Consider the following 11438-nt stretch of genomic DNA (forward strand, 5'->3'; position numbering starts at 1 on the left):
TGCTTCGGAGAGAGAGGAAACAAACCCAGCACCTTTGAGAATGGACACAAACCTTTGAGAGAGCAAGCTAAAGGTTCTAAGGAACAAGTCAAGTCATGCTCTAGAGCCAAGACTTGAGACAATATGCGTCAAGAAGTTGAGGTTGAGCCTGTAATCCCGCGCCTTTGGGAGGCTGAGGTGAGTGGATTGCCTGAGCCCGCGGGTTTGAGACCCGCCTGGGCAGCGAGACCTCATCTCTGCAATAAATCAAAAAATCAGCTGGGTGTGGTAGTGCATGCCTGTAATTCCAGCTACTTGGAAGGCTGAGGCAGAAGGATCGCCGGAGCCCAGCAGGTCGAGGCTGCGGTGGCCAGGAGCGGCCACTGCACTCCAGTCTGGGCAACAGAGTGAGACTCCAACTCAAAAAAAAAAAGAAGTTGAGGGTAGGTGGCCGACTTAGATGAAAGAGACGGGGTGTAAAGATACACAGCTGCCTGATTCAGGTGGTGTGGGAATGGAGGGGCACACGTGGAGAGCAAGCTGGCTCCTTAAACACGCTGGCACACGCCAGCCAGGTTGTCTGGGGGAGACGAGAGCGCCATGTCACAGCCTCAGCTCTAGAAACAGATGACTGGTGGAGAGATGGGATGGAGGTGGGGCAGATGTGGGTGTTGGAGTCAGTTTTCTGCAGTTGGGACAAGTTAACTCTAATAAGAGGCTCACCACAGCCTCTACCTCCTAGGCTCAGTTGATCCTGCCACCTCAGCTTCCTGAGTAGCTGGGACTGCAGACATGTGCCACCATGCCTGGCTAATTTTTTTTTTATTTTTTATTTTTTGTAGAGACAGGGTCTTGCTGTGTTGTGCAGGCTGGTCTCAAATTCCTAGGCTCAAGCAATCCTCCTGCCCCGGCCTCCCAAAGGGCTGCAATTATAGGTGTGAGTCACTTCGCCCAGCTGAGGTTGTAAAAGAGTAAAGCAAAATGATAAAAATGCAAACCAAAAGGATGAGGGAATGCAAACATAAGCAGAGAAGCAAGAGAACACCACATCTAGACTCCAATAGGGTGGACAGGCTGTCACTGGGAAGAGGGTCAGGTAGAGGAATGCCTTCACCTCCTTGCTTCTCACGAGGACTTAGGGAATATGCAGGGAGGTAGGCCATGCATTAAGGAAGAGAATTTGTGGGAAATACATTGTAAATACTAAAGCATTATGCAAATCAACAGCATCTGAATTACTCTATTGATTTCACAGATGATGAAACAGATTCAGAGCAGTTAAGGGCGTTTCCCAAGGTCACTGAGGCAGCACTGGACTTGAACTCAGATCCTCTAGCCCCAACCCTGCTGTTCCTTCAGCATACCTGTCTGCACAGCGCAGCATTCGGTAAATGCACTGGGAAACTGAGTGGTAAGGGGGGAAAATACCTTCTCCCTCAATCTTCTACTGTCATGTGGCAGCACTTGAATCGCTCCGTGTCTGGTATAGTGCCCACAGGTCCAGAGAACAAATGCTCTGTGAAAACAGGGTGAACTTAAAAGGGTCAAAGAAAATGGTAGAAAGGGGAGCAGGACTGGATTCAGAGACAGTGTCATCACAGGATCTTTAAATACTAAAATTTAAGAATTTGAAGATAGCACTAACTCAGAAATATTCCATGGAACCGTGTGAGTTTAGCTTGGAGATGAGACTGGTCAGAGAGCGTGTCAATGCTGTCCATAGGATCAAAGCAAGGCTGGCCTTGTCTGCATAACCTCAGGAAACAGTTAAGAGCAATTTAGGTAAGCAACAGGACCTTGAGGTAAAGACGGTGGAGTTTAATAGTCCATTATAGTAAGAATGATTCAAAGACAGAATGAGGTACTTTTTGAGTAGTGAGTTCTCTGACACTGAAGGAATTCAAGTACAGGCTGGACAATAAGTTGGCAGGATAGCTGTAGCATATCAAAAGTATGACCAGGCTCCGTGGCTCAGCCTGTAATCCCAGCACTTTGGGAGGCTGAGGCGAGCAGGTTCGAGACCAGCCCAGGCCACTTGGGAGACCTTGTCTCTACAATAAATCAAAAAATTAGCTGGGCATGGTAGCATGCATCTGTAGTTCCAACTACTTGGAAGACTGAGGCGGAAGGATTGCCGGAGCCCAGCAGGTTGATGCTGGCCCTGAGTGTGCCACAGCACTCTAGCCTGGGTGACAGAGTGAGATGCCAACTCAAAAAAAAAAAAAAAAAGTATCAACCAGGCGTGGTGGCTCACACCTGTAATCCCAGCACTTTGGGAGGTGGAGGCAAGAAGACTGTCTGAGGCCAGAGGTTTGAGATCAGCCTGGGCAACTTGGTGAGAACTTGTCTTTACAATAAATCAAAAAATTAGCTGAGTGTAGTGGTGCGCACCTATAGTTCCAGCTACTTGAAAGACTGAGGCAGAAGGCTCGCCTGAGCCCACGGGTTGAGGCTGTAGTGACTGTGAGTGTGCCACTGCACTCCAGCCTGGGCAACAGAGTGAGACTCCAACTCAAAAAAAAAATTATAATTTGGCTGGGTGTAGTAGCTCACGCCTGTCATCTCAGCTCTTTGGGAGGTAGAGGTGGGAAGATCCCTTGATCCCAGGAGAGATCAGCCTAGGCAACATAGTGAAACCTTGTCTCTATAAAATAATAGATAAAAAATTAGCCAGGCATAGTAGTGTGTGTGCCTGTAGTCTCAGCTGCTCGGGAGGCTGAGGCAGAAGGGTCCCCTGAGCCCAGGATTTCAAGGTTGTGGTGGGCTGTGATCGTGCCATCACACTCCAGTCTGGGCAACAGAGTGAGACCCTGACTCAAGAAAATAAGAAAGGGAGGGGAAGGGCAACTTGCCTGGAGTAGGTTCCCCAGTTTGTGACTATAAGACCTCCAGGGAGCCGGGCTCGGCGACTCAACCTGTAATCCCGCGCCTTTGGGAGGCTGAGGTGAGTGGATTGCCTGAGCCCGCGGGTTCGAGACCCGCCTGGGCAACTTGGCGAGACCTCATCTCTACAATAAATCAAAAAATCAGCTGGGCGTGGTAGCGCATGCCTGTAATTCCGGCTATTGAAAAGGTTGAGGCGGAAGGATTGCCGGAGCCCAGCAGGTCGAGGCTGCGGTGGCTGGGAGCGGCCACTGCACTCCAGTCTGGGCGACAGAGTGAGACTCCAACTCAAAAAATAAAAAAAAGACCTCCAGGGATGGGGCGGTGAGCAATAGGGTTATTAGAAGGGGATCTGTGAATTCATGTGTTCAAGCGCTGCTGCCTTAGACAGAATGAAAAATGTGCCTGGCAAGTGTATATACTATTCCTTTTCAAATTATGCAAATGCTATCATGATTAATAAAGCACAAATTAATTATGAATGTCACTGAATTAATAAAAGTCTTTTGCCATTTTGCATTTTCTCAAAGCACAGATATTAAAAATGCAGCTGCTGTCAGGAAGGTTCTGGAAGTCTTTTTTTTTTTAAGGTTGAAAGAGATTCTCATGATCAGAAAGGTTGGGAACCCCCTTTCTAGGAAATGTGGCAAAACCTTTCCCAATGCAAAGATGATGATTTCATGACTCCTAGGAGACCTGAGGGTAACATTTGGTTTGGGGGGAAAAATCCACCCAGGCCTCAGCAGTTGGTGCTCACAGAACTCTTGGCATGTTGGCAGAAGCTCACACATCAAGACACTCTGAAAGACACACCCACAGCAGAGCCACTAGCTAAAGTTCCTCAGAGAAGTGTGTTTACAGACCCACCATTTATTTCCTTGTTCCATAAGCTGATACATCTTTGCTCATTACTCCAAACAGCAAGGGCATTTTTTAGCCACTGTGTGCATTTAAGTAGTCATTTGTCATTTCTAAATATCTTTTTTTTTTTCTGAGTTGGAATCTCACTCTGTCACCCGGCTGGAGTGCAGTGGCATGTTTGTGGCCACCCCTGCATCCACCTGCTGGTCTCTGGCAATCCTTCCTCCTCAGCCTTCCAAGTAGTTGGAACTACAAGAGAGCACTACCACGCATAGCCAATTTTTGATTTATTGTAGAGACGAGGTCTCGCCAAGTTGCCCTGGCTGGTCCCGAACCTGTGGGCTCAGGCAATCCCCTCGCCTCGGCCTCCCAAAGTGCTGGGATTACAGGCTGAGCCACAGAACCTGGCCTCCAAATATCTTGATACTACCTTAAGTTTCTTTCCACCTTTAAATATCTGGGGCATATTATTTGCAATCCATTCGCTAATAAAATGCTTTTTGCTTAGAAAGAAGTGTTTATATTTTCACTACCACCGACATCATAAACATCTATGAGATAGGGATTTTTTTTTTGTCAAAGTAAATCAGAAAGATTGAGTCCTTTCCCCGGATCTTCTCTTTTTTTGCTTACTATGTGAGAGAGTTGAGATAAAAACTGATTTTTTTTTTTGAGAGATGTAATATCCCTCTGTAACCCAGGCTGGAAGTGCAATGGCACGATCATAGCCCTTTGCAGTCTCTTACTCCTGGATCCCAGGGATCCTCCCTCCTCAGCCTCCTGAATAGCTTGAACCACGAGAGCATATCACCACACTTGGCTAATGAAATATGATTTTAAATTCATAATTGTTCTTCCTTTCCACAGGAATTACAGTCTTCACTCTCCAAAAGTATTTAGGAAAAGAAACTATGGGGCTACCCCCAAGGAAAACTGAGGAGCAAATTCAGTTTTTCTTCAGAATATCTCACCCCCTCCATCAATGCTATTTCCTTGAAATTCAACCACCTCCCCTAACCCAGACACTAGCTGTATCTTAAGCTATTCTAAAGTAGGTACCCTCATAGTAACATATTTTTGATCATAGGTGGGGCCAAGTCTTTTTTTTTTTTCTTTCCTTTTTTGAGTCAGAGTCTCACTCTGTCACCCAGACTGGAATGCAGTGGCATAATCACAGTTCACCACAGCCTCGACCTCCTGGACTCAGGCAATCCTTCCTCCTCTGCCTCCAAAGTAGCTGGGACAGTAGGCACATGCTACCATATCCAGCTAATTTTTTGATTTTTGATTTTTATTTTTTTGGGTAGAGATAAGGTCTCACTATGTTGCCCAGGCTGGTCTTGAACTCCTGGGCTCAAGCAATCTGCCCGTCTTGGTCTCCCAAAGTGCTGGGATTACTACAGGCATGAGCCACTGCACCCGGTTAGGGTGGGGTCAAGACTTATAAATACTGGTAAAGTAGGCAGACTTGGCCCATCTACGTAGTATGATTTAAAGGGCCAAGATAAGACTCCTTGCTTAAAAATCTCATTTTCATCCAGGTATCCCAAGACTGGAACTCCTTCCATTCAGTCATGTTTCTGAATTATTTCCCCAATATTCTCTAAGATATACATCTGGAAGAATAACTCATTGAAATAGGTCTCTAAAAGATGCTTTTTTATATTCAAATATGTGTTAAAAAGACTTTCACTTATTGAAATTAAAATTATATGTGATGATAGTTCAGTACTTCTTCAGTGAGACAGGCATTAGACACAGTGAAAAGAAGGCTTGAAATATGGTTAAATATTTTCTTTTCTTTTTTCTTTCTCCTTTTTTCTTTCTTTTTTTTTTTTTTGAGTCGAGGTCTTACCCTGTCATCCCAGTTGGAGTGCAGTGATGTGATCCCAGCTCACCACAGCCTCGATCTTGGGCTCAGATGATTCTTCCACTTCAGCCTTCCAACTTGCGGGGACTAGAGGTGCATGCCACAACCCCCGGCTAATTTTTTACTTTTAGGGGGCAAAAATGAGTTCTCGTTATGTTGCATAGGCTGGTCTCGGCCTCCTGAGCTCAAGCAATCCTCCTGCCTTGGTCTCCCAAAGTGCTGGGAAGATAGACAGGAGCCACCATGCCTGACCTGGTTAAATATTTTCTATCATGTTTGTGGCTGACATCTGAAGGTGGTGGGGACTAGGCCATGAATTGTGACCTAGAACTCCAGCATCCTTTACAGCAGGAGTCCCCTACAGGTCTATGGCCTTTTAGGAACTGGGCCACATAATAGAAGGTGAGCGGAGGGCAAGTAGAGCTCTACTTTCTGTCAGATCAGCTGCTGCATTAAATTCTCATAGGAATGCAAACCCTATTGTGAACTGTGCACGTGAGGGATCTAAGTTGTGCGATCCTATAAGAATCTAATGCCTGATGATTCCGCTGTTCTCCTCCCTGCTTCCCCTGTCCATGAAAAAATTGTCTTCCATGAAATTGGTCCCTGATGCCAGAAAGGTTGGGGACCGCTTCCTTACAGTACTGCTTAAAGTACAAGTAAACTAAGAACTACATTAATAGGTTAGACTGACATCATAACAACAGCCATCCAACTTCTTAGCTCTACCAGAAGATAAGAAATGCAGAACTCCTAGCAAATCTAGAAAACAGAATATTCTTCACATAGACAAAATGCATAAGAGCCAAATTAATCCTTCCTTAGAAATAGTCACTAGGAACATTGGTGTTTATAAAAAGAATGAAAATTAAGGATAGTTAAAGCCAAGAATCTACGGCAAGTTCAAAATATATCAAATATGCAAAGTTCAATGCTGTGAAATATTGTATCATACCAAAGCATCAAAATAAAGAGGAGATCAAGGAATCGAAGCTGAAGAAGTGCTGGGGCCTTGGAACATTCCTTCTGAGTTGCTTAACAAGATGGTCTTACCCAGGTCTTTCAGAAAGGTGAAATTCTGCTGCACTAAGGTCTCTGCAGGATATGAGCCCCCTGGAGGTAGTGGCCTGCTGTGACGAGACCAGGAAAGATCTGGGGTCCCGGGACAGGGGACTCTGTGGTATTGTAGATATTACACTGTATTTCTGGAAGCTCTCCTTGCAAAAGCTCAGAACAGGCTCTGAATCAGGACAAGAGAATCTTCCCTGCTAAATTCTGCAGTCTCAGTGCAGGATTTAGGAAAATGAAACCGTCAAGAATACCTTGATGATCTTTGTTCTTTTAAAATTATATATATATCAAATATTATATATATAATTGCAATAGACACACTCTTTGTAGTGATTAGGTCTCACTACATTACTGCATTGCCCAGGCTGGTCTCTAACTCCTGGGCTCAAGCAGTCCTCACACCTCAGCCTTCCTAAAAGCTGAGATTACAGGCCTGAGCTGCCGTGCCCATCTGATGACCTTTGTCCACGACTGGTATGACCTTTTTACTCTAGGACAATGTCACATGCTCTCAGGAGGCAGCTTCAGAGGCACCACTTTTCATAATGGAATCTGTAGACGCCCTGAACCTCCTTTCAGGAAGTTCATGGATCTCCTATACTTTTTAAAACCACCACGGTTTCTGCCGAGAGGTAGAATATGAAAGAGGTAACATTCTGCTTTTCAGATAAACAGAGTTTGAGATACAAAACTAACTGGATGGTTAGTCCATTATCTATTTCCAAACTTCTCCTCTGCCCCTGTTACTGGAGGCTGGAGAGGGAATTGTATGACATAGTTTTGTCCAGCGACATCCAGCAGAAGTTGGCTAGTGACTTCTTGGAAATGTTTGGCTCTCCTGGTTAAACCAATAGACAAAACTGATACTTTCTGTAGCTCCTTCTCCTTGCCTTTTTTTTTTTTTTTTTGTAAGTCAGAGTCTCACTCTGTCCACCAGGCTGGAGTGCAGTGGCACAATCACAGCCTTGAACTTCTGGGCTCAATGATTTCACCTTAATCTCCCGAGTAGCTGGGACTACAGGCCCATGCCACCACGCCCAGCTAATTTTTAAATTGTTTTTGTAGAGGTGAAGTCTCGCTATGTTGCCTAGGCTGGTCTCAAACTCCTGGACTCAAGTAATTCTCCCACCACAGCCTCCCAAACTGTTGGGATTACTGGTGTGAACCACCATGCCCAGCCCTTCTTCCTGCATTAAGAGCATATTTGACATCTAAAACAGAAGTAACCATTTTGTGATAATGAGAAATATGACCAGGAGATGGCCAAGATAATCACTGTGGCATCACCAAGTTGCTGATACTAGGTTACTTTCCTCTAGCCTTCTTGCTATGTGAGGAAAATAATCTATCATCTGCTAAAACCACAGTGAGTTAGAGTCTCTGCCACTCAGCCAACTGCATTTATAATGATACAAAATTTTCATAAGCTTCACATGAAGGCGACAGCTTTGTCATGAGTTTCTTCCAACAATATGTAGCATTTAATTAAAAATCAAAATATTTCCGCCCTGAATATCAGTATGGGAATAGACTGATATAATAATGGCACCTTAAAGTTTTCGGCAGTCACAGAAATCCAACCACAAAAGAAAAATAAAATCACTCAATTCACTTCTAAATTATTTGACTTATTGTAATCAATTACCAAGTATACATATAATTAATTCAGGGTTCTGAAGTTTGATATATTGATTCTTCAGCTGTTAATCTTATTGAAACTTCATATCAACTAGTGGTATGAAAAATTCCTATAATATAAATATCCTTTGGGGTCTGGTGACACTTTGCTTTCTCTCAGATTGAAATAAGAATCTTATAATCTGTTGAATCTACTTAATAAGACCCTACTCTATTTCATAGAAACCAAAATGCCTTAGTCTCAAATAAAACATGAAGTTAAGGCAATTTTCTAATAACTTGGGGCAAAGGATGTAAAATTTGCCCCCTTTTCTTTTTTTTTTTTTGAGTTGGAGTCTCACTCTGTCGCCCACACTGGAGTGCAGTGGCCGCTCCCGGCCACTGCAGCCTTGACCTGCTGGGCCTCCGGCGATCCTTCCGCCTCAGCCTTCCAAGTAGCCGGAATTACAGGCGCGCACTACCACACCTGGCTAATTTTTCAATTTATTGTAGAGATGAGGTCTCACCAAGTTGCCCAGGCAGGTCTCGAACCCGCGGGCTCAGGCAATCCACTTACCTCGGCCTCCCAAGGTGCGGGATTACAGGCTGAACCACCGAGCCCGGCTGAAAATTTACCTCCTTTAAGACTGATTCTAGAAGGGAACCCAACAGGCATTAGGCTCATGCCTCTCAAGATGTGTGCCATGAGCCAGTGGCATCAGATAGATTGGCTGGGAGCTTATTAAAAATGCAGAGTTTTGGGCTCCGCTCCAGTTACTGAGGCAGAGTCTGCACTGGAGCAAGAACTACAGGGATTTGTGAGCATGGTAAAGCGAGAGAAAGAATGTCCAGGGTTCCTCAGCCTTATTCCCATCACTGCCATCTGGTAAGGGTGGGCGATAACCCCTCTGCATCCGGGGCAGGAGCTGACTGGCAATGGCTCGGTGCCTCCATAGGTGGGGTGCATGAGGTGACAGGCGGTGAGGAAGAAGCCTGATCCTGGGGCTTGGAGATCGTCTCTCTGTCCCAACCCTGTGTTGCTGCCATTAGATCCAGAAAGGGCTGCCTGATATATAAATGACATTTCTCAAGCTGCGGGCTACACAGGTTTTCTCAGGGCTTTGGGGCTGCTGCTTCGCCTCTTTTGAGATATAATATTATATTTTAACTTTAATGATAATCTTAAAAGAGAATGAATATGATCAGAATCACATGGAACTCTGAGCGCCTCCACACAATACTTGCATTCCCAGTGAGGGTGCTATATGGACAAAAATTGTGCAGGAGTTTGAAAAGAGGAAAGTGCTGAGAGAGTGGGTTCACTAAGCCCGTGGCCAAAGTTTTACATTCAAAAGAATCCACCCCACTGCAGTTGGTGTGTATTCCTCTTGTAAGCAGTTCCTGCCGTCATATGTACCGATTTGCAAAAATTCATTAGCAGCAAGCAGAACAGTAAATCTACGATGAAGCATTTTCTGTTCCTTATTCAGGCAATAACTGGGTGTGTTATCCGCGTAATGTAGATGCCAGTGACATCGTGATACTGACTTTATCTTCAAGAATGCACGACAGTTTCATTGAACTACTTTTAAATGTGATAGTCAAGGATTTCTGGCAGTTTTGCTTATGTAGGAGGCGAAATGTTATTGGACTCGAGAACAAGTCGTGAAAATGTCAATATTGTCTTGAAAAAGTATTCGTAGGTGAATAGGTATTAGTCGTTTTGAAGTCAAAGGAGTACTACTGAATTCACAAAGAGGAAGCCGAAAAGTATATGAGGCTGTGCTTAAAATTTATTTCCGCAAAACGGCTTTTTTGATCACATTACAATTGTTGATTTGAATATTTTAATTTTGTAGCTTTATTGTATTTGATTTGCAAATTTGTTTTGGCTTTATAGTTGTGTAATAACTGTAAGCATAAGGCATTTACTTCTTGTTTTATGACTTCACATATTTAAGTAACGTTATAATGAAAATAAGTCAATAATGAAGGCTTATGATAATTTTTTAAAAAGAGAGATGTCTGTTATTTACCTTTGAGAAGCAGCTCTGCAAGAGGGCTGTTCATCTGATTTTTCCCATTCTGGGAACTAGAATATCGATGGAAGAGTCATGTAGGTTTTATCCAGTTCACATATCTACCTTTAACGTGCCTTGAAAGGGTTCTTTAATGGGGTGTTTTATTCAAGTAACAGAATGCTTTGGTTGAAATAGCTGAACTCACACTGTAAAATAAGAACTGTTAGCTCATTTATATTCTGCCTTCTTCCAAAAAGGATTTAGATAGTTTTCAAATATAAGTACAGCATTACAAGATACAAGAAAAGTAAAATAGATGAGAGAAGCAGGGCAAAGGAAAATGAAGGGGGAGAATCAGAAAAAGCCTGAGTTGAGTCAGCACGCATGCGCGTGCCCTGAGGTCCTGTGTCACACGTGCAGTGGCTTGTTCTGACAGTGCCATTTTATTTTATTTGAGTTGTGGGATCCAAGTGAGGATTTACTACTTAAGTAGTTTGCATACAGGTAAACTTTGGGCTTCTAGCGGGCTCACCCTCCCCCTCACAGTGGACCAGGTACCCAGTGTGTTATCACGCGTCCTCCTCTATTCTCCCTTCTTCCCTCCCTCCCTCCCACCCCCAGAAAGGTCCAGCGTCTGCCAATCCCACCCTTGTGTCCATGCGACCAATGTTCAGGGCCTTCTCATGAATGAGAACATGTAGTATTCAGTTCTTTGTTTCTGTGACAGTTCACCTAGTGTGACGGTCTCCAGCTGCGTCCAAGTTGCTGTGAAGGCCATGATTTTGTTCTTTATGGCTGCCCAGTAGGGCATTCTTGACAGTCGCCCCTTGGCATCCTAGGGGGATTGGTTCCAAGTCCCTGAGGTCATCAAAATCTATAGAAATTCAAGACCCGATTAAAATGGAGTAGTATTTGCATGTAACCTAGGCTCCTACCCCTGCATTGTCACATGTCACTTAACTATGGGTATAAGTTCAAAGAAAAGCTTCATGAGGCGATTTTGTTCTTGGGCCAACATCATAGAATGACTTACGTAAACCTAGATGGCACAGCCTACTCCACACCTAGACTATATGAGTAACTGTTGCTCCCAGGCTACACACCTGGACAGCATGCTACTGTATGGAATGCTGTAC

This window comes from Carlito syrichta, unplaced genomic scaffold, assembly GCF_000164805.1.
Source record: "Carlito syrichta isolate Samal-C Ts95f unplaced genomic scaffold, Tarsius_syrichta-2.0.1 Scaffold305658, whole genome shotgun sequence".
In the NCBI taxonomy this organism is placed as follows: Eukaryota; Metazoa; Chordata; class Mammalia; order Primates; family Tarsiidae; genus Carlito; species Carlito syrichta.